Source organism: Scyliorhinus torazame, chromosome 8 (genome assembly GCF_047496885.1).
Source record: "Scyliorhinus torazame isolate Kashiwa2021f chromosome 8, sScyTor2.1, whole genome shotgun sequence".
NCBI lineage: Eukaryota > Metazoa > Chordata > Chondrichthyes > Carcharhiniformes > Scyliorhinidae > Scyliorhinus > Scyliorhinus torazame.
Genome location: NC_092714.1, coordinates 218744077 through 218767574, shown reverse-complemented (window position 1 = coordinate 218767574; position 23498 = coordinate 218744077). Strand labels below are relative to the sequence as shown.

General features: G+C 51.0%; 1 protein-coding gene across 1 annotated transcript in view; it reads left to right on the top strand.

Moving 5' to 3' along the window:
* The first annotated feature begins 1614 nt into the window (after positions 1-1614).
* LOC140428823 (fibronectin type III domain-containing protein 11-like) overlaps positions 1615-23498 on the top strand; it is a 39619-nt gene continuing 17735 nt past the window's right edge. Inside the window, exon 1 of the mRNA XM_072515497.1 lies at positions 1615-1676. The gene's annotated coding sequence lies outside the window, so the exon portion shown is untranslated. The remainder of the gene's footprint in view (positions 1677-23498) is intronic.

The window sequence follows — 23498 nt, the reverse complement described above, 5'->3', positions numbered from 1 at the left end:
CAGGGAAAACCTTTTCTTAACTTCAATTGACACTTTGATGAGCAATGCTCCCTTTGACCGAATTAGCTATTCCTTAATATTAATTAGAATTTGACAATCGCAACCCAGACTAGTGTCATGAAAGAGGCAGAGATCCGACGAGCAAGGCCAACACTTTTTATGGTTTCACAGATAAACTAACCGAATCGTGGAAAGATGAATGCCAAATACCATCAAAAACCTCAAAATCCTTTAATTACATATGATTGAAGTATAATTTGACTTATTCAATAACCACAAACTTGTGGCCCTATGGATGAATGCTTCTCCACTGCTTTCATGCCCTATAATGCATAGTCCCCTTGGTGATTGTCATGGCATTAATTCTTAATTGTAATTTGGTTAATGATGATGATCAGTATTCATGGGTAGCATGTACAATCTCAGTTATAACACAATTACTACATAATGATGGTGCTGGCAGTGGCACTCGGAGGAAAATGAGGTGGACCCTGCTGTATCAGATGTTCTTTTTTTCCCTGCACCTCTGGCAATAGCACAACATAAATCTTTCTGGTGTACTGCCTGTCATTTATTTTGCCCTGGCTGGGTTCCATGCACTCCTTCATGCTACTTGTATCGGTGCCATCGTCACACGAACCATGCATCCTGTAACCAGGAAATCTTGTCAGAACAAAGGGCGGGATTCTCCGACACCCTGCGGGGTCGGAGAATCCCCGGGGGGAGGCGCAAATCCTGCCCCGACGCCGGCTGCTGTATTCTCTGGCGCGGGGGGGCCCCCACGGTGGCCTGGCACGCAATCCGGGCCGACCGATCTGCGGGCGGGCTTGTTCCGTGGTGGGACTTCTTTCTTCCACGCCGGGCCCCTGTAGGGCACCGCCATATTTCCCGGGGGCCGGCGCGGAGAAGAGAACCCCCCGCGCATGTGCAAAAATACGCCGACTGGTCTGTGCATGTGCGGAATCATGGTGGCCATTCCGCGCATGCATGATATCACGCCGGCCCTTCTGTGCCGGCTGGAGCGTGCCAACCCCTCCGCCATCCACCTAGCCCCCGAAAATGCGGAGAATTCCACACTTTCTGGGACTGTTGATGTCGGAGTGGTTGGCAGCGATTTTCCCGCCGACGTGGGGACTTCATCCCCAGAAGGGAGAATCCCAGCCAAAGCTCTTGCCTACATTGTCCAGTGACTGGTGTTGCTTCCCCGGCAGCAATACAAAGTTAAAGGTTACACTTACAGAGAAGAGAAGGGTAAAAAGATGGCAAAGAAGGTGGAATGGATGTCAATGAAGGCGAGAAGGAAGAGGGAAATAGAGGGACACTGAAGAGAATAGAAGCAAATGCTTGCTGTTTCTGTGTTTATCAGTCCAGACTACCATCTCTATCCTAATGTCTAGAGTGTTGCCTCAATACATCCAAGCAACAGAGTGTCTACTACCTCACAAAGATTAGAATACTTACTGTTCTGATTCATAATGGTTACCAGGAGTAGTACTTGAAATAAAAGAACACAAAAGATACAGCAAGAACTACAATTGGATAGAAAGCACAGAAAACTGTATACAAATTATTTTCTTTCAAAAAGAGACATCTGCATTAAGTTAAATTGATTATGCTTTGAAGAATGTTCCCACATTCAAGAAATTATGCAAATGTAATGGAATTGACATTGCAAGGTAAGAGATGCACTCTTTTATTTCTTAGCAGCACCCATCTTTTTACAAATTAGTTATTATTAGCTTTGGTATTGCATATTGGTGTATAAATTAAATGTAACACTCAAGAAAAGATCAAATCCAGCACCAGCAGGTCTAAATGTATTACATTATCACGTAAACAAAATAAGAAAAAATGTATTATTCATTTGTGTCTCTGTTAAACTTAGCTGTTTCACCTTTTGTGACCCTAAGTCTTCCCAAATTGCCTCAGCTCTGTTTCTGGGATCTGTGCAGCAGGGCCAATCTTTTCCTGTATTACTTACAGGAGACATTATGGCTGGGATTTTCCGAATGTTTGGGATTTTCTGTTCCCACCGGCAGTGCCTGTGGGTTTCCCAGAGGCTTGCCTGACTTCAATGGGAAATTCCATTGACGAGCGGCAGGAGTAGAGAATCCCGCTGCCAGAGAACAGCGTGCCGCTGAGCAATACGCAGATTGGGGAACAGAGAACCCAGCCCTATTTATATTTATTTTCCTGAATCCACTTTGTTATTTCTGTCTTTTATTTAAATTTTCCTCCCTTTTCCCATCCCCCCCCCCACTCCTTTTGATACTCTGTTATTTGTATCTTCGACATCTTCTTTGTCCTCTCAGATTCCAGGTCAATGTTAGTTTGGCACAATTGATGGCATATTATGGGTGGGATTCTCCATCCCACCAGACCCATTTTCTGGCATGGCGCGCCCCCGCTGGCAGTGGGATCCTCTGTCCCGGCAGCCAGCCAATGGGGTTGCCCACTGTGGCCACCCCAATGCCATTGGGAAACTCGCGGGCATGAGTGTGCTGCCGGCGAAGCAAAGGATCCCACCGACAGAAAATCCTGCTGTATATGTTTAAGTCCAATTTAAAAACTTGAACAAATAACATTGGCTGAAACCCTAGCGCAATTCGATGAGAGTGCCACAGTTTCCGAAGTGCCATCTTTCAGGTGGGAAATCTGTTATGACCGGTCCCCAGGCGAGGCCCCCTAATTTGTTCCGGGTGGGATACACCGACAATGTTATGCCCCCGGGTGAGGAGGGATGAATTGGCTCCCTTTCTTTATTCAACACCCTCGGTTGGTCGCTGCAAGATTAACTTAAAAGGGATCACTTCCCCCTGAATACCTTTTTCCAGGCCAAATGTTATTATGTTTCAAAAGGAGCCAATTTAACCAGGCTTTTTTGAGTTAAAGAACAAATAAGTCTATGACTTACAAAAACGTGAAGAAAAGTAGAATAAAATGCAACATATATACACACAGATTAGAAATGGGAAGTGAATCCAAAAATAAAAGTTAAAAGGGACATTCAAATCCGTCTTTGGCTTGGCCATGAGGAGTAGGTGGTGAAGCGTAGCGGCCGTTAGGCAATGACTTTGGCAATTGAGCAGTTGTTTTGGAGATATTTGGTTGTGCAGGTTAACTGAAAAGAGTTATCTTTTTTCCTTTTTCGACTGTGGCTTTGCTGACTTGACTTGTGGTGCACGATCAATTAAACTCAAAGACGAGGTTGTAACATAACTGAAAGCTTTAATAGACTAGATATGTTCCCCAGCAGCTTCGATACAGAATGAGGGCTCCCGGAGGAGGACTTCCTGCGGAAGACAAGGAGACGTTCATGACGTGTCTGATTGGTAGTTGTACAGAGCTCACACTCTCTCTCTCTGCCGGGGGAGGCTCTCTCTCTCTCTCTCTCTCTCTCTGCCGGGGGAGGCTCTCTCGCTCTCTCGCTCTCTCGCTCTCTCGCTCTCTCGCTCTCTCGCTCTCTCGCTCTCTCGCTCTCTCGCTCTCTCGCTCTCTCGCTCTCTCGCTCTCTCGCTCTCTCTCTGCCAGGGGAGGCTCTCGGGAGGACCTCCTGCCAGCGGGAGCTGGGGAAAGTCCTGGACCGTAGGGCCAGTAGAATGGTCTTCCAGACCGTTCCGTTCTCCCTCTCTACCTGCCCGTTTCCTCGGGGGTTGTAACTGGTCGTCCTGCTTGAGGCGATGCCCTTGCTGAGCAGGAATTGACCTCGGGTGGCAGAGGTCCTCGTGGAGGGCTCGGAGGAGGTCCACTTGTGCAGCGGGACAGGGCATTGGAAGGCTCGTTTAGCTTCCCAGGACGGTACAAGATCTCGTAGTTGTAGGTGGAGAGTTCTATCCTCCACCGTAAGATCTTGTCGTTCTTTATCTTGCCCCGCTGTGTATTATCAAACATGACCGTTGGTCAGTGAGGAGAGTGAATCTCCTGCCGGCCAGGTAATGCCTCCAATGTCACACAGCTTCTACTATGGCTTGTGCCTCTTTTTCGACCGAGGGATGGCGAATTTTTGAAGCATGGAGGGTACGGGAGAAGAAGGCCACGGGTCTGCCCGCTTGGTTGAGGGTGGCGGCCAGAGCTACGTCGGACGCATCGCTCTCGACCTGGAAGGGGAGGGACTCGTCGATGGCGCGCATCGTGGCCTTTGCAATGTCTGCTTTGATGTGGCAGAAGGCCTGGCGGGCCTCCGTCGACAGGGGGAAGGTTGTGGACTGGATTAGGGGTCGGGCTTTGTCTGCGTAGTTGGGGACCCACTGTGCATAATAACTGAAAAACCTGAGGCAGCGCTTCAGGGCCTTGGAGCAGTGAGGGAGGGGGAACTCCATAAGGGGGCGCATGTGTTCAGGGTCGGGGCCTATAAACTCCATTTCGCACTACGTAGCCTAGAATGGCTAGGCGGTCGGTGCTAAATACGAATTTATCCTATTGTACGTTAAGTTAAGGATTTTCGCGGTCTGGAGAAATTTCCGGAGGTTGGTGTCGTGGTCCTGCTGGTCATGGCCGCAGATGGTGACGTTATCAAGATACGGGAACGTTGCGCGTAAGCCGTACCGGTCAACTATTCAGTCCATCTCGCGTTGGAAGACCGAGACCCCATTAGTGACACCAAAGGGGACCCTTAAAAATTGGTAGAGCCGCCCATCTGCTTCGAAGGCAGTGTACTTGCGGTCACTAGTGCGGAGGGGTAGCTGATGGTAAGCGGACTTGAGATCCACCGTGGAGAAGACCTTGTATTGCGCGATCCTGTTCACCAGGTCGGATATGCGGGGGAGAGGGTACGCATCCAGCTGTGTAAACCTCTTGATGGTCTGACTGTAGTCAATGACCATCCTATGTTTCTCCCCGGTCTTCACCACCACTACTTGAGCTCTCCAGGGACTGTTGCTAGCTTCAATGACCCCTTCCCTCAGTAGCCTTTGGACCTCCAACCTGATGAACGTCCGGTCCTGGGCACTGTACCGTCTGCTCCTGGTGGCGACGGGGTTGCAATCTGGGGTGAGGTTCGCAAACAGGGGAGGCGGGTCGACCTTAAGGGCCGCGAGGCCGCAGACAGTAAGGGGTGGTATAGAGCCGCCGAATTTAAAGGTCAGGCTTTGCAAGTTACATTGGAAGTCCAACCTCCAGGAGTGTAGCCACGCAGAGGTGTGGCAGGATATAAAGGCGGAAATTGTTGAATTTCCTGCCTTGGACAGTGAGGTCTGCTAGGCAGAACCCCTTTATCTCCACTGAATGTGACCCGGAGGCCAGGGAGATTCTTTGGTTACAGGGTGGGTAACAAGTGAACAGCGCCTTACCGTGTCGGGGTGTATAAAGCTCTCCATGCTCCCAGAGTCGATCAGGCAAAACGTCTCGTGGCCATTGATGAACACCATCGTCGTTGCAGTCGCGAGTGTCCGAGGTCGATTTTGGTCCAGCGTCACCGAGGCCAGATGGAGCAGTTGCGGATTGTGATCGGGCAGCGTGTAGTCGGCCGTGTTGGGGGCCTGGGACCCATCCAAGATGGCGCCTCCCATGGATCGCACATGGTGGTCGGGGATGGACAAAATGGCGGTGGGGATGGACAAAATGGCGGCGCCCATCCGTCCAGCGTGGTGTCCAAGGGACAAGATGGCCGCGCCTGTGGGTTGGGCGTGGCCCTAGGATAGGGGGGTGACAGTGAGTGCTGGCCGCCTGGGGCCCGAAGGGAAGGTTGCCGCGGCGGTCCGGAGTCATTGGAGACCGCGGCCACGGCTCGTGCTTGGCAGACCCCCACAAAATGGCCCTTCTTGCCGCACCCTTTGCAGGTGGAGGTGCGGGCCGGGCAGCGTGTGCGGGGATGCTTCGCCTGCCCACAGAAGGGGCCCGGTGGAGTTCGCGGGCCGTCTTACAGCGCAGGCCTGCGGGGACACGGAAGGTCTGTAGGGCTGCCGCTGCAGGATGCCACGCAGCCCAGGGGGTCGCTGTGCGGTCGGGTGCATAGGACTGCGCGTTTCTGGAGGCAACATCCATGGACCCTGCCAGGGCCCATGCCTCTCTCAGTCCCAGGGTGTCCTTTTCCAAGAGTCTTTGGCGGATCTCTGAGGAGCCCATACCTGCTACGAAGGCAACCCGGATTAGAAGTTCCATGTGCTCGCTGCCCTAAACTTGCGGGAAGCCACAGTTTCTGCCCAGCACCAGTAGCGCACGGTAGAAGTCCTCCAGCGATTCCCCGGGGTTTTGCCGTCTAGTTGCAAGCAGGTGACGTGCGTAGACCTGGTTTACAGGGCATATATAATGTCCCTTTAACAGTTCGATCGCATCATCATAGTCCTCCGCCTCCTCGATGAGGGAGAAGATTCCCGGGCTTACTCTCGAGTGCAGGAGATGCAGTTTCTGTTCTTCTGAGGGGGTGCTTCTGGCTGTCTCGAGGTAGCCTTTAAAACGCGCCAGCCAGTGCTTAAATATCACTGCCGAGTTCTCCGCGTGGGGGCTGAGTTGTAGACACTCCGGCTTGATTCGGAGATCCATTCTTTCAGCTTAAGAACAGTCTATTAAATTGATGCACGATCAATTAAACTCAAAGACGAGGTTGTAACATTACTGAAGGCTTTAATAGACTAGATCTGTTCCCCAGCAGCTTTGGTACAGAATGAGGGCTGCTGGGATGGCACTTGGTCTTATACCCCGCCTATCAGGGCGGAGTTACATACCAAACAGCCAATGGTAAACTCCTAGGTTTACCCAATGGTCTACAGCCTCTCGGGTACTGCAATACCTGATACTACCACAACTTGTTACCATCAATGAAAGAGAGTGATTTTCTTACCTGCAAGGGCAGGGATACCAATGTTCTTCAGCTGTGATAGTCACAGCACACGCTTGCACAGTAGAAATAGAGAGCAAGCAGAGACCAGGGTTGCAGTTATTTTTTTAAAAATATATCTTTTATCAGAGTTTTTTCCATTTTTTAAAAGAACGCAACAAACCCTCAAAACTGGTACAGAACAATATGAATATTTCACCATATATAAATACAGGAAAAGGCAGGAGACACCAACATATTTGTTCCAGCTTAATCATTATGCCCGGTGCTCCCAATTGTACAAAAAAAAACATCTGAAGGACAAGCGAGAGGATGGGGGGGATAAAGAATAAAGATATTAACCCATGGAAAAATGGTGCGCACACTCACGTACAGCATGTTAAAGACAGTGTTACATAGCGCATTAAAAACCTAATGTCTGAGATGGGGCCCCATACTTTTCGAATGCATCTGATTTGGATTGGGGGTCGCAGTTCAGGAATTCCACTGGGATACATTCCATGGTAACTTTATTCCAACTGATCGAAATTCGTTGCTAATCAAGGAGTAGAGGATATTTTGCCGTACTGCAACGGTTAGAATATTATCCAGCCTTTTTTCAATAACGCAATTATTGTTCTATCTGAGAGATTAAATTCTAAGGCGGTATTGTGTATTTTCTCAAGCTCTCTAAGTACCCCAGACCAGTAGGATTCAATTTTGAGACAGGACCAGGTACAATGGGAGGAACTCTCCAAAAAAATAACTGTCATTTTGGTGCAAATCGCTCTGGCTTTTCCAGCATGTGTCCCATCACAATCTTCCTACATTTGGTCATTTTTTGGGGGTCAGGGATGAAACACCTCGAAAAAGTGTGTGGTACCTGACTATGCTGGCAAGCCCAGCTTCACCGAGATCGGGCGTCGTATTTAAAGGGTGCCCTGATCTCAAAACAGTGCAAACCCCCCTCCCCACCCCCAGTATCACAGGCATCTGGCCTTCAGTAAACCCCACGACCCACAACCATCTTCGCTGCCATTAAATCCTCTTCCCTTACCCCTGCAAGGACTGCAGGCATTAGGGACCCCAAAGGCTCTCCCTTCAGGCCCAGCCCCCTCCTCACCAGCAAAGAACCCCTGTCTCTTCGAGCCAGCATCAGACCCCCTCCCCCAATCGCTGGATCCAGTGGTCCCACTGCAGGTGAGCAACATCCGCTACAGAGTCGCCAAATGCTCCCCTGGCCCTCTTTCATGCCCCTTCATGCCTCTCCTCAATCCCCCCCCCCCCTTCATGGCCCCACCCCTTCATTGGCCCAACCCCTTCATGACCTTGTCCTGGGCTATGCCAACCTGGCACTCTGGCAGTGACCCAGCATCCTGGGTGTGTAGCCACCTGAGTTGGCCACTTCCCGACTTAAAATGGAGAACCGCAAAGGCTGAAGGGAAATTCAACCAACACAGGCAAAGACTAGCAAATACAGAGATCATGTATATTGGAACCTGACTTCTGGGTGCGGCGATGACCAGCTAAGTCGCACGTTTCGGCAGCTCCCGGTGGAACGGACTTTTGGGCTCTTAATGGGAGCCCCAACGGCAATTTAAACGGCCAAAAACACTGCAGTAAACTAGAAGGGAATCCCCCCGGACACGCATGGAAAAAGGAGAGGATAGCGGCCGGATTGCGGAGGATCCTCTGGAGCAGCGGCAAGGAAGGCAAGCTCAAAGCAAGATGGCGTCGGAAGGTGGCCTTTTGTTATGGGGCCCAGACCAACAAGAGTTCCTGCGGCGCTGTGTGGAAGAGCTGAAAAAGGAGTTGAAGAAGGAGCTGTTGGCCCCGATATTACAGGCGATTGAAGGGCTAAAGGAGGAGCAGAAGACCCAAGAGCAGGAGCTTCGGGTCGTGAAGGCAAAGGCTGCTGAAAATGAAGACAAAATACAGGGCCTGGTGGTGAAGACAGAGACGCACGCACGAGGCACGGCACAAAAGGTGTGTGGAAAGGCTGACCGTACTGGAGAATAATTCAAGGAGGAAGAATTTAAGGGTTCTGGGTCTTCCCGAAGGGGCGGACATCGGGACATATGTGAGCACGATGCGTCACTCGCTAATGGGATCGGAGGCCCCGATGGGCCCTTTGGAGGTGGAGGGAGCTTATCGAGTTTTGGCGCGAAGACCGAGGGCTGGAGAAATACCTCGAGCTATAGTGGTGAGGTTTCTCCGCTATAAGGACAGAGAGACGGTCCTCAGATGGGCGAAGAAAACTCGGAGTTGTAGGTGGGAGAACGCGGTGATCCGCGTATACCAGAATTGGAGTGCGGAGGTGGCGAGAAGGACGGCAAGTTTTAATCGGGCTAAGGCGGTGATTCACAAAAAGAAGATCCAGTTTGGAATGTTACAACCGGCGAGATTGTGGGTCACACACCAAGGGAAGCACCACTACTTTGAGACGGCAGAAGAGGCGTGGACATTCATTGTGGACGAGAAGCTGGAATAGTCTGGCGTGAGAAATAACTTTTGGGACAAAGTGGTGGGGTGATTATGTGGGGCGAGGGAAAAACGGGGGGGGGGATGATTTTTCAATTTGTTAATCTTGCGATCCTGTAACTTTTCTCTCTTCCCCATGTTAGGAAGGGGGGGGGGGGGGGGAAACTGTGGGCGCCGGTCATTAGGGGCGGGGCTGAGTGGGAAACGCGGGCTTTGTTCCCGCACTATGGTAATTATGGCGGGAACAGGGACGCAGGAAGGAGGGGGCCTCGCACAGTGGGGGCCGAAGACAAGGGGGGAAGCCGAGGTCAGCCAGAGTTCGCTGACTTCTGTGAGCAACATTGGGGGGGGTGCAACTACGCTAGAAAGGGATCTGGGGGAGGGGGGGGTTAACTGGGTTGCTGCTGCTAAGGGGAAGGGGGAGCTGTTATGGGATGGGGTGGTCGAGGCGGCAGGGTGCCGTCGGGGGGATACACGGGTACGTGGGAACTGGGTGAGGAGCTGGGTTAAAAAAGGGGATGGCTAGTCGACAAGGGGGGGGGGGTAAAGAGCCCCCCAACCCGGCTGATCACGTGGAACGTGAGAGGGCTGAACGGGCCGATTAAAAGCGCACGGGTACTCGCACACCTAAAGAAATTAAAGGCAGATGTGGTTATGTTGCAGGAGACGCATCTGAAACTGATAGACTAGGTCAGACTACGTAAAGGATGGGTGGGGCAGGTGTTTCATTCGGGTTTGGATGCGATGAACAGGGGGGTGGCTATCTTGGTGGGGAAACGGGTACTGTTTGAGGCAAAGACCATAGTGGCTGATAGTGGGGGTAGATACGTGATGGTGAGTGGCAGATTGCAAGGGGAGGCGGTGGTTCTGGTGAACGTATATGCCCCGAACTGGGATGATGCAAATTTTATGAGGTGTATGTTGGGACGTATCCCGGACCTGGAGGCGGGAAAGTTGGTAATGGGGGGGGAGACTTCAATACGGTGCTTGATCCAGGGCTGGGCCGATCGAGGTCCAGGACCGGGAGGAGGCCGGCAGCGGCCAGGGTGCTCAAGGACTTCATGGAGTAGATGGGAGGGGTAGACCCCTGGAGATTTAGTAGGCCTAGGAGTAAGGAGTTCTCATTTTTCTCCCATGTCCACAAAGTATACTCACGGATAGACTTTGTCTTGGGAAGGGCACTGATTCCGAAGGTGACAGGGACGGAATATACGGCCATACTAATTTCGGACCACGCTCCACATTGTGTAGACCTGGAGGTAGGAGAGGAAAAAGAACAGCACCCACTCTGGAGAATGGATATGGGCTTATTGGCGGATGAGGGGGTATGGGCGGATGAGGGGGTATGTTTAAGGGTGAGGGGGTGCATCGAAAGGTACTTGGAGCTTAATGACAATAGAGAGGTTCAGGTGGGAGTGGTCTCGGAGGCGTTGAAGGTGGTGGTTAGAGGGGAACTGATATCCATAAGGGCACATAAAGGGAAGCAAGAGGGTAAAGAAAGGGGGCAATTGCTGAAAGAACTTTTGAGGGTGGACAGGCAATATGCAGAGGCACCGGAGGAGGGACTGTACAGGGAAAGACAAAGGCTACATGTGGAATTTGACCTGTTGACCACAGGTAAGGCAGAGGCACAGTGGAAGGGGGTACAGTATGAGTATGGAGAGAAGGCGAGTCGGCTACTGGCCCACCAATTGAGGAAGAGGGGAGATAGGTGGGGTGAGAGATGAGGAGGGAGAGATGGAACGGGGAGCGGAGAGAGTGAACGGGGTGTTCAAGGCATTTTATGAGAGATTATATAAGGCTCAGCCCCCGGAAGGGAAGGAGGGAATGATGTGTTTCTTGGATCAGCTGGAATTCCCTAAGGTGGAGGAGCAGGAGAGGGCGGGACTGGGAGCACAGATTAAGATGGAGGAGGTGGTAAAAGGGATTGGGAGCATGCAGGCGGGGAAGGGCCCGGGACCGGACGGATTCCCGGTGGAATTTTATAGGAAATATATGGACTCACTGGCCCCGCTTTTGATGAGAACCTTTAATGAGGCTAGGGAAAGGGGGCAGCTGCCCCCGACTATGTCGGAGGCAATGATATCGCTCCTTTTGAAGAAGGAAAAAGACCCGCTGCAGTGTGGGTCCTACAGGCCCATTTCCCTTCTAAATGTAGATGCTAAGCTCCTGGCCAAGGTGATGGCGACGAGGATAGAGGACTGTGTCCCGGGGGTGGTCCACGAGGATCAAACTGGGTTCGTTAAGGGGAGACAGCTGAACACGAACATACGGAGGTTGCTAGGGGTAATGATGATGCCCCCACCAGAGGGGGAGGCGGAGATAGTGGTGGCGATGGACGCCGAGAAAGCATTCGACAGAGTGGAGTGGGATTATCTGTGGGAGGTGCTGAGGAGATTTGGTTTTGGAGAAGGGTATATCGGATGGGTACAGCTGCTGTATAGGGCCCCAGTGGCGAGCGTGGTCACGAACAGACAGAGGTCTGATTACTTCCGTCTTCATAGAGGGACGAGGCAGGGGTGTCCCCTGTCTCCGTTACTGTTTGCATTGGCGATTGAGCCCCTGGCCCTAGCACTGAGGGGCTCCAGGAAGTGGAGAGGAGTGCTCAGGGGAGAAGAACACCGGGTATCCTTGTATGCAGATGATTTATTGCTGCATGTTGCGGACCCAGTGGAGGGGATGCCTGAGATAATGCAGACACTCAGGGAGTTTGGGGAATTTTCGGGGTACAAATTGAATATGGGTAAGAGTGAGTTGTTTGTGGTGCATCCGGGGGAGCAGAGCAGGGGAATAGATGACTTACCGCTGAGTAAGGTAACAAGAGATTTCCGGTACTTCGGGATTCAGATAGCCAGGAGTTGGGGAACCTTACACCGGCTTAATTTAACAAGATTGGTGGAACAGATGGAGGAGGATTTTAAGAGATGGGACATGGTGCCCCTGTCACTGGTGGGTAGGGTGCAGGCGGTCAAAATGGTAGTCCTCCCGAGATTCCTCTTTGTGTTTCAGTGCCTTCCGGTGATGGTCACAAAGGCTTTTCTCAAGAGAATTGAGAAAAGTGTCATGAGTTTTGTGTGGGCCGGGAAGACCCCGAGAGTGAGGAGGGGGTTCTTGCAGCATAGCAGGGATAGGGGGGGGCTGGCACTACCGAGCCTAAGTGAATACTACTGGGCCGCCAATATCTCAATGGTGTGTAAGTGGATGGGAGAAGGGGAGGGAGCGGCGTGGAAGAGATTGGAGATGGCGTCCTGCAAGGGAACCAGCCTACAAGCAATGGTGACGGCGCCATTGCCGTTCTCCCCGAAGAAATACACCACAAGTCCAGTGGTGGTGGCAACACTAAAAATTTGGGGGCAGTGGAGACGACATAGGGGAAGGACGGGAGCCTCGCTGCGGTCCCCGATAAGAAATAACCATAGGTTTGTCCCGGGGAGAATGGATGGGGGATAACCATAGGTTTGTCCCGGGGAGAATGGATGGGGGATTTGGAGCATGGCAAAGAGCTGGGGTTGTGCAACTGAGAGATCTGTTCGTAGACGGGACGTTTGCGAGTCTGGGAGCGCTGACGGAAAAATACGGGTTGCCCCAAGGGAATGTATTTCGGTACATGCAACTGAGGGCTTTTGCGAGGCAACAGGTGAGGGAATTCCTGCAGCTCCCGACGCAGGAGGTTCAGGATAGAATGATCTCCGGGACATGGGTAGGGGATGGTAGGGTGTCGGATATATACAGGGAAATGAGGGACGAGGGGGAGATCATGGTGGATGAGCTGAAGGGGAAATGGGAAGAAGAGCTGGGGGAAGAGATTGAGGAGGGGCTGTGGGTTGACTCCCTACGTAGGGTAAACTCGTCGTCCTCGTGCGCCAGGCTAAGCCTGATACAATTCAAGGTTTTACACAGGGCGCATATGACCGGAGCACGGCTCAGTAAATTTTTCGGGGTAGAGGATAGGTGTGGGAGATGCTCGAGAAGCCCAGCAAACCACACCCACATGTTTTGGTCATGTCTGGCACTACAGGGGTTCTGGGTAGGGGTGGCAAAGGTGCTTTCGAGGGTGGTGGGGGTCCGGGTCGAGCCAGGCTGGGGGTTGGCTATATTCGGGGTTGCAGAAGAGCCGGGAGTGCAGGAGGCGAAAGAGGCTGATGTCTTGGCCTTTGCGTCCCTAATAGCCCGGCGAAGGATATTGCTTATGTGGAAGGAAGCCAAACCCCTGGGCCTGGAGACCTGGATAAATGACATGGCAGGGTTTATAAAACTAGAACGGATAAAGTTCGCACTAAGGGGTTCGGCTCAAGGGTTCACCAGGCGGTGGCAACCGTTCATTGACTACCTCGCAGAACGATAAAGGAAATGGGAAGGTAACAGCAGCAACCCAGGGGGGAGGGAGGGAGGGAGGGGGTGTTTTTGTATAGATATTTGTATTAGGCTATGTATATTGGATTGTTTGATTTTATTTTTGGAGAGTTATTATTTTTGATATGGCAGTTGCCATTTAGTTTATATATTATTTATTTATTTGTTAAAAATGGCCACTGTTATTTATACTGTTTTACTGTTGTAAAAAGGAAAACCTTTGTATTGTTTTGTTTGGCCAAAAAATTTGAATAAAATATATATATATTTTTTTAAAATGTATATTGGAACCTGCAAAACAACCAGACAGCACCGAAACCAGCAGCCATCTGCATAGTAATGTGCGATTCCCAGGCACAATGGCAACAGTTAAGGTAAACAAAGCCGAGCCATGACAAAGGAAGGCCAACGGACACTTAGGACCGTCCAGTGATCAGGGAACCGTTCCAGCATTGGAGAAATCGATCAAAGTAGTCCAATCATTTGGAACCAGGTACGGGGTCCGCCCCAAAGGGCGGGAAGCCCCTGGGGACTATAAAGTAAAGCCCCCAAGTTCATATTACTAGTAATATGTTGCTAACTTTTGGTTGGTTCAATTGGCTCTGTTTTATAACCTTTGCTCTAGAGTCACCAGGTATCTTTATGATACCGCCACGAGGTTCAAGTTCAAGTAATGATCAATAACTCAACACACCAATTAGTAAGATTCAAATCAAAACACATTTATTATACACAGTAAATCACTACTTATGCATAAACTCTACTTTCTAGGTATTTCTATCACTAACAGGCCTATACCTAGCTTCGGACTGGCCCACCAGGTATGGGGAACAAATGGCCTTTCCTTCAGGTCCTGAGTCTGCGGGATTCAAAAGCTGGTATGGGCTGGTAGCTAGGAGCACCTATCTCGTAGCAAGCGTTGACTTGAGACTTATTTGCTTGGAGGCAACAAGACAGGTCACTGTCAAGGGTTGGTTCAAGTTGCTGAGTGTCCCTGCCAAAGAAGGACGATTTGAACTTGGGGGCTTTACTTTATAGTCCCCAGAGGCTTCCTGCCCTTCAGGGCGGACCCCGTACCTGGTTCCAAGTGATTGGACTACTTTCCGATCACTTGGATCGATTTCTCCAATGCTGGAGCGGTTCCCTGATCGCTGGGCGTCCTCAAGTGTCCGTTGGCCTTCCTTTGTCTTGGCTCTTGCTGGCGCCGAGGAGTCTGGCTTGACTTTGTTTACCTTAACTGTTGCCATTGTGCCTGGGAATTGCACATTACTATGTAGATGGCTGCTACATTACTATGCAAATGGCTGCTGGTTTTGGTGCTGTCTGGTTGTTTTGCAGATTCCAATATACATGATCTCTGTATTTGCTAGTCTTTGCCTGTGTTGGCTGAATTTCCCTTTAGCCTTTGCGGTTCTCCATTTTCAGTCGGGAAGTGGCCAACTCAGATGGCCAAAGGTACCAGGAGGCAGTGCTAGGGCACTGTCCTGCCATATCACCCACCCCTTGGCATGGCCATCATGTCTGGTCTCCAGCGGTGAAAACCAGTTGTCATTCCCGCCAGCAGTCTCCTTTGTTCTGTTACAGACTGAGATTCTATTGACATTTTCCCATATATTGTCCCAGGTTTCCTCTTCGATGTTCACGGCAAGGTTTTTTCCCCAAGCCCACAGAGTATCTGGCATATTCACACAGGATCTGGTACATAAAGTGCCTTAAGACCTGCTGATTAATGGCTTAGGTTCTCTGGATATCAGGATTGTTTGCACCGGGGAGACAGTAGCAACAAAGATGTCTTATTGAGGATAAAGACTTGTAGATATCAGGAAAAGGAGTATTTTGGGATCTCAAATTGTTGACATAGATGCTCAATTGGTAACAAGGAAGCACCACTAAACATATCTCCTGGTGTACATAGACCTCTATCACTCAACATACCAAATCTATGGTCCATAGGATTTGTTGGGAAATCCGGATTTTCCTGATGGAAAAGTGAGTGGAAGTCAAACTAGATCTCTCTTCCAGTTCACAGACCATCCTCCATGCTTTCAGAGTGTTAATGATTATAGGATTTTCACTTTTGACAAGTACAGCTTTGAAATCTCTGAGAAACAACGAGGCCTGAAAGGAGGGAACTTGATAAGGTGGATTCAAAGCTGGCTGAGCTGCAGGAAACAGAGGGTGAAGACTGCTTTAGTGACTGGGAGCCAGTGTCCAGTGGCATACCACAAGGATCTGTGCTGGGTCCCCTATTAGTCGTCATTTATACAAATGACTTAATAATAATAATCTTTATTAGTGCCACAAGTAGGCTTACATTAACACTGCAATGAAGTTACTGTGAAAATTCTCTAGTCGCCACACTGCGGTGCCTGTTCGGGTACACTGAGGGACAATTTCAGAGTGTCCAATTCACCTAACAAGCACGTCTTTGGGACTTGTGGGAAGAAACTGGAGCACCCGGAAGAAACCCACGCAGACACCGGGAAAACGTGCAAACTCCGCACAGAACAGTGATCCGAGCCGGGAATCGAACACGCATCCCTGGCGCTGTGAAGCAACAGTGCTAACCACTGTGCTATAGTGCCATCCACTTAGATGACTATGTGGGGGGTAGGATCAGTATGTTTGCGGATGACACAAAGATAGGCCGGGTGGTTAACATTGAGGCTGAGAGTCTTGGGTTGAAGAAAATGACGGGATGGTCAAAGTGGCAGATGGAATTTAATCATGAAAAGTGTGAGGTAATACTTTGGAAGGAGCAATTTGACAAGGAAATATACAATCAATGGCACCACATTGGGAAGTACTGAGGAACTATGAGCGTGATTCTTCGGAAACCGGCGGGGCGGGCAACTCCGCACAAATGAGTGCCGTGAACCACTCCGGAGTCGGCCGCGCCGAAGGTGCGGATTCCTCCGCACCTTCAGGGGCTAGGCTGGCGCTGGAATGGTTTGTGGCGCGATGGCCGGCGCAGAAGGGGCTGCCAACCGGCGCGGAAGGGCCTCCACCGGCCGGCGTGAGTTGGCGCATGCACGGGAGCACCAGTGTGTGCTGGCGTCATCCCAGCGCATGCGCAGGGGGGGTTCATCTCCGCGCCGGCCATCGCGGACTGTTACACCAGCCGGCGCGGAGGCATAGAACATAGAACATAGAGCAATACAGGCCCTAAAGCCCCTGATGTTGCACCGACCTGTGAAACCACTCTAAAGCCCATTTACACTATTCCCTTATCGTCCATATGTCTATCCAATGACCATTTGAATACCCTTAGTGTTGGCGAGTCCGCTACTGTTGCAGGCAGGGCATTCCACACCCTTACTACTCTCTTGAGTAAAGAACCTACCTCTGACGTCTGTCTTATATCTATTTCCCCTCAATTTAAAGCTATGTCCCCTCGTGCGAGACATCACCATTCGAGGAAAAAGGCTCTCACTGTCCACCCTATCCAATCCTCTGATCATCTTGTATGCCTCAATTAAGACACCTCTTAACCTTCTTCTCTCTAACGAAAACAGCCTCAAGTCCCTCAGCCTTTCCTCATAAGGGGCGAAATTCTCCCGAAATGGCGCGATGTCCGCCGACTGGCACCCGAAACGGCGCCAATCAGACGGGCATCGCGCCGCCCCAAAGGTGCGGAATGCTCCGCATCTTTGGGGGCCGAGCCCCAACATTGAGGGGCTAGGCCGACGCCGGAGGAATTTCCGCCCCGCCAGCTGGCGAAACGGCCTTTGTTGCCCCGCCAGCTGGCGCGGAAATGACATGTCGGGGCGGCGCATGCGCGGGAGCGTCAGCGGCCGCTGAAAGTTTCCCGCGCATGCGCAGTGGAGGGAGTCTCTTCCGCCTCCGCCATGGTGGAGACCGTGGCGGAGGCGGAAGGGAAAGAGTGCCCCCACGGCACAGGCCCACCCGCGGATCGGTGGGCCCTGATCGCGGGCCAGGCCACCGTGGGGGCACCCCCTGGGGTCAGATCGCCCCGCGCCCCCCCCCCCCAGGACCCCGGAGCCCGCCCATGCTGCCTTGTCCCGCCGTTCAAAAGGTGGTTTAATCCACGCCGGCGGGACAGGCAATTTATCGGCGGGACTTCGGCCCATCCGGGCCGGAGAATCCAACGGGGGGGCCCGCCAACCAGCGCTGCCCGATTCCCGCCCCCGCCGAATATCCGGTACCGGAGACTTCGGCAACCGACGGGGGCGGGATTCACGGCAGCCCCCGGCGATTCTCCAACCCGGCGGGGGGGTCGGAGAATGACGCCCAAGATCTTCCCTCCATACCAGGCAACATTCTGGTAAATCTCCTCTGCACCCTTTCCAATGCTTCCACATCCTTCCTATAATGCGGTGACCAGAATTGCACGCAATTCTCCAAATGCGGCAGCACCAGAGTTTTGTACAGCTGCAACATGACCTCATGGCTCCGAAACTCAATCCCTCTACCAATAAAAATCAACACACCGTACGCCTTCTTAACAACCCTCTCAACCTGAGTGGCAACTTTCAGGGATCTATGTACATGGACACCAAGATCTCTCTGCTCATCCACACTGCCAAGAATCTTACCATTAGCCCAGTACTCTGTCTTCCTGTTATTCCTTCCAAAATGAATCACCTCATACTTTTCTGCATTAAACTCTATTTGCCACCTCTCAGCCCAGCGCTGCAGCTTATCTATGTCCCTCTGTAACTTGTAACATCCTTCCGCACTGTCCACAACTCCACCGACTTTAGTGTCATCTGCAAATTTACTCACCCACCCTTCTACACCCTCCTCCAGGTCATTTATAAAAATGACAAACAGCAGTGGCCCCAAAACAGATCCTTGTGGTACACCACTAGTAACTGGACTCCAATCTGAACACTTCCCATCAACCACCACCCTTTGTCTTCTTCCAGCTAGCCAATTTCTGATCCAAACTGCTAAATCTCCCTGAATCCCATGCTTCCATTTTCTGCAGTCGCCTACCGTGGGGAACCTTATCAAACGCTTTACTGAAATCCATATACACCACATCAACTGCTTTACCCTCATCCACCTGTTTGGTCACCTTCTCAAAGAACTCAATAAGGTTTGTGAGGCATGACCTACCCTTCACGAAACCGTGTTGACTATGTCTAATCAAATTATTCCTTTCCAGATGATTATACACCCTATCTCTTATAAACCTTTCCAAGATTTTGCCCACAACAGAAGTAAGGCTCACTGGTCTATAGTTACCGGGGTTGTCTCTACTCCCCTTCCTGAACAAGGGGACAACATTTGCTATCCTCCAGTCTTCTGGCACTATTCCTGTTGACAAAGATGACTTAAAGATCAAAGCCAAAGGCTCAGCAATCTCCTCCCTAGCTTCCCAAAGAACCCTAGGACAAATCCCATCCGGCCCTGGGGACTTATCTATTTTCACCCTTTCCAGAATTGTTAACACCTCCTCCTTATGAACCTCAAGCCCTTCTAGTCTAGTAGCCTGAATCTCAGTATTCTCCTCGACAACATTGTCTTTTTCCTGTGTGAATACTGACGAAAAATATTCATTTCGCACCTCTCCTATCTCCTCGGACTCCAAGCACAACTTCCCACTACTGTCCTTGACTGGCCCTACTCTTACCCGAGTCATTCTCTTATTCCTGACATATCTATAGAAAGCTTTAGGGTTATCCTTGATTCTACCTGCCAAAGTCTTCTCATGTCCCCTCCTGGCTCTTCTTAGCTCTCTCTTTAGGTCCTTCCTAGCTAACTTGTAACTCTCGAGCGCCCTTACTGAACCTTCATGTCTCATCTTTACATAAGCCTCCTTCTTCCTCTTGACAAGTGTTTCGACTGCCTTAGTAAACCACGGTTCCCTTGCTCGACCACTTCCTCCCTGCCTGACAGGCACATACTTATCAAGGACACGCAGTAGCTGTTCCTTGAACAAGCTCCACATTTCCATTGTGCCCATCCCCTGCAGTTTTCCTCTCCATCCGATGCATCCTAAGTCTTGCCTTATCGCATCATAATTGCCTTTCCCCCAGATATAACTCTTGCCCTGCGGTATACACCTATCCCTTTCCATCACTAAAGTAAACGTAATCGAATTGTGGTCACTATCACCAAAGTGCTCACCTACCTCCAAATCTAAGACCTGTCCTGGTTCATTACCCAGTACCAAATCCAATACGGCCTCGTCTCTCGTTGGTCTATCTACATACTGTGTCAGGAAACCCCCCTGCACACATTGGACAAAAACGGACCCATCTAAAGTACTCGAACTATCGCGTTTCCAGTCAATATTTGGAAAGTTAAAATCCCCCATAACAACTACCCTGTTGCTTTCGCTCCTATCCAGAATCATCTTTGCAATCCTTTCCTCTACATCTCTGGAACTTTTTGGAGGCCTATAGAAAACCCCTAACAGGGTGACCTCTCCTTTCCTGTTTCTAACCTCAGCCCATACTACCTCAATTGACGAGTCCTCATCAAACGTCCTTTCTGCCATCGTAATACTGTCCTTGACTAACAATGCCACCCGTCCCCCTCTTTTACCACCTTCCCTGAGCTTACTGAAATATCTAAACCCCGGAACCTGCAACAACCATTCCTGTCCCTGCTCTATCCATGTCTCCGAAATGGCCACAACATCGAAGTCCCAGGTACCAACCCATGCCGCAAGTTCACCCACCTTATTCCGGATGCTCCTGGCATTGAAGAAGACACACTTTAAACCATCTTCCTGACTGCCGGTACACTCCTGCAACTTTAAAACCTTACTCAGGGCCTCACTACTCTCAACTTCCTGTATACTGGAGCTACAATTCAGGTTCCCAAGCCCCTGCTGAACTAGTTTAAACCCTCCCGAAGAGCATTAGCAAATTTCCCCCCCAGGATATTGGTACCCCTCTGGTCCAGGTGTAGACCATCCCGTTTGTAGAGGTCCCAACGACCCCAGAATGAGCCCCAGTTATCCAGAAATCTGAAACCCTCCCTCCTGCACCACCCCTGTAGCCACGTGTTCAACTCCTCTGTTTCCCTATTCCTCGTCTCGCTATCACATGGCACGGGTAACAACCCAGAGATAATAACTCTGTTTGTCCTAGATCTAAGTTTCCACCCTAGCTCCCTGAATTCCTGCTTTACATCCCTATCCCTTTTCCTACCTATGTCGTTGGTACCTATGTGGACCATGACTTGGGGCTGCTCCCCCTCCCCCTTAAGGATCCCGAAAACACGATCCGAGACATCACGCACCCTGGCACCTGGGAGGCAACACACCAACCGTGAGTCTCTCTCTTTCCCACAGAATCTCCTATCTATCCCCCTAACTATGGAGTCTCCAATGACTAATGCTCTACTCCTCACCCCCTTCCCTTCTGAGCAACAGGGACAGACTCTGTGCCAGAGACCTGCACCCCATGGCTTACCCCTGGTAAGTTTTCCCCCCCCCCCCAACAGTATCCAAAGCGGTATACTTGTTACTAAGGGGAACAACCACAGGGAATCCCTGTACTGACTGCTTCCTCCCAGCCCCTCTCACTGTCACCCATCTATCTTTATTCTTCGGAGTAACTACATCCCTGAAGCTTCTATCTATGACCACCTCTGCTTCCCGAATGATCCGAAGTTCATCCAGCTCCAGCTCCAGTTCCCTAACGCAGTTTCTGAGGAGTTGGAGATGGGTGCACTTCCCACAGATGAAATCAGCAGGGACACTGTCGGCATCCCTCGCCTCAAACATTCTGCAGGAGGAATATTGCACTACCTTCCCTGCCAACCCCTAGATAAAAAAAGAAAAAGAAATAAAGAGCTTACCTGTTATTCACTCCCCTTCTCAGCAAGCACTGCTCAGCAACCTCTGCGCCCTGCACGATAACACCTGAGGGAAAATAAAATACAAACTACTTACCAGTCACCAGCCAATCCCTTAACTGCAGGCTGTGGCTCACAGTTCAACCTCTTCCTGACATCGAGCCTTCCTCTTGATTTTTACAGCGGTTGTTGTTTTTTTGGTTAGAGGAGGGGGTAGGGAGGGAAACACTGAAGAAGTGTTTCGGGTTTAAGTGCCACTTGACAACAGCTCCTCCACAAACTACCTTCAAATTAGGGTGACCACTACTGAGGTATGCAAATTGCCCTTGCAACACCAATCAGCAGCTCCGCTCTACTGCCCTCTGCTGGATGCTTGTCTTCCCTCGAACAACTAGGGTCTCTAGCTCAGGTACTTCTTCAAGTTAGGGTGACCACAATGGAGGTATGCAAATTTCCCTTGCAACACCAATCAGCAGCTCCGCTCTACTACCCTCTGCTGGATGCTTGCCTTCACTCGAACAACTAGGGTCTCTAGCTCAGGTACACCTTCAAGTTAGGGTGACCACAACGGAGGTATGCAAATTTCCCTTGCAACACCAATCAGCAGCTCCACTCTACTGCCCTCTGCTGGATGGATAGAGTGCACCCACGGCACAGGCCCACCCGCAGATCAGTGGGCCCTGATCGCGGGCACAGCCACCATGGTGGTACTCCACGGGGCCAGATCCCCCCCCGCGCCCACCCGAGGACCCTATAGGCCGCCAACGGAGCCAGGTCCCGCCGGTAAGTACCTGTCGTAACATACGACGGCGGGACTGGCTGAAAACGGGCGGCCACTCGGCCCATCGCGGGCCACAGAATCGCCGGGGGGGGGGGCGCTGCGAGCGGCCACCGACTGGCGCGGCTCGATTCCCGCCCCCGCCAAATCCCCAGCGCCGGAGAATTCGGCAGCCGGCGGGGGCGGGATTCACGCTGCACCCCAGCAATTCTCCGACCCAGTGGGGTTCGGAGTGAATCCCGCCCAAACGAGACCTTGGCATGTTCGTACATAGATCTCTGAAGACAGAAGGGCAGGTTAATAGGGTGGTGAAAAAAGCATATGGTACACTTGCTTTTATCAATTGTGGCATCGATTACAAAAGCAAGGACGTCATGTTGGAGTTGTGTGGAACTTTGGTTGAGATAACAGCTGCAGTGCTGTGTGCAGTTCTGATTGCCACATTGTAGGAAGCATGTCATTGCACTGGAGTGGGTGCAGAAGCATTACACTAGGATGTTGCCTGGGATGGAACATTTTAGTTAAGAAGAGAGGTTGGATAGGCTTGGGTTGTTTTCGCTGGAGCAGAGTCGACTGAGGTGTGACCTGATCGAGGTGCACAAGATTATGAGGGGCATCGACAGGGTAAATAGGGAACAGCTGTTCCCCTTGAAGGATCGGTTACAAGAGGACACAAATTCAAGGTGAGGGGCGGGAGGTTCTGGGGGGATTTAAGGGAAAACCTTTTTGCCCAGAGGGTGGTGACGGTCTGGAACACAGTGCCTGGAAGGGTGGGAGAGGCGGGTTGCCTCCCATCCTTTAAAAAGAACCTGGGTGAGTACGTGGCATGTCTTAACATTTGAGGCCTTGTGCCAAGTGCTGGCAAATAGGATTAGGATTGGCAGATCAGGTGCCTTTCATGTGATGGTGCAGATTCGATGGGCCGAAGGGTCTTTTCTGCGCTGTATTTTTCTGTGATTCTGAGTACACAGTCTGACCAGCTTCAACATTAAGCCAAATGGAGGAAGGTTCCTCTCTGACCCATTCCTGTTTGAATCTAAAATGAGAGGCAAACTCATACATTTTAATATTTGGCACCCCTGACCCCCCCCTTTGAACTGGAAAGCTGCAGTTTGACCAGTTTTAAGTGAGGTTTCTTTTTGTTCCATACAAAAGAACTGAGCACCCCATTAATTTCCTTTAGGACCTTGGCAGAAATCAAGATTGCCAGCATCTGTAAAGGATATAATAATCTAGGCAGCACATTTATTTTACTCAGTGCTATCCTACCCAGCCACAATATCGGTAAGGAGGACCAATGATGCAGGTCCCACTTGATAGACACAAGTAAGGGCGAGGAGCGGGGGGGGGATGTTT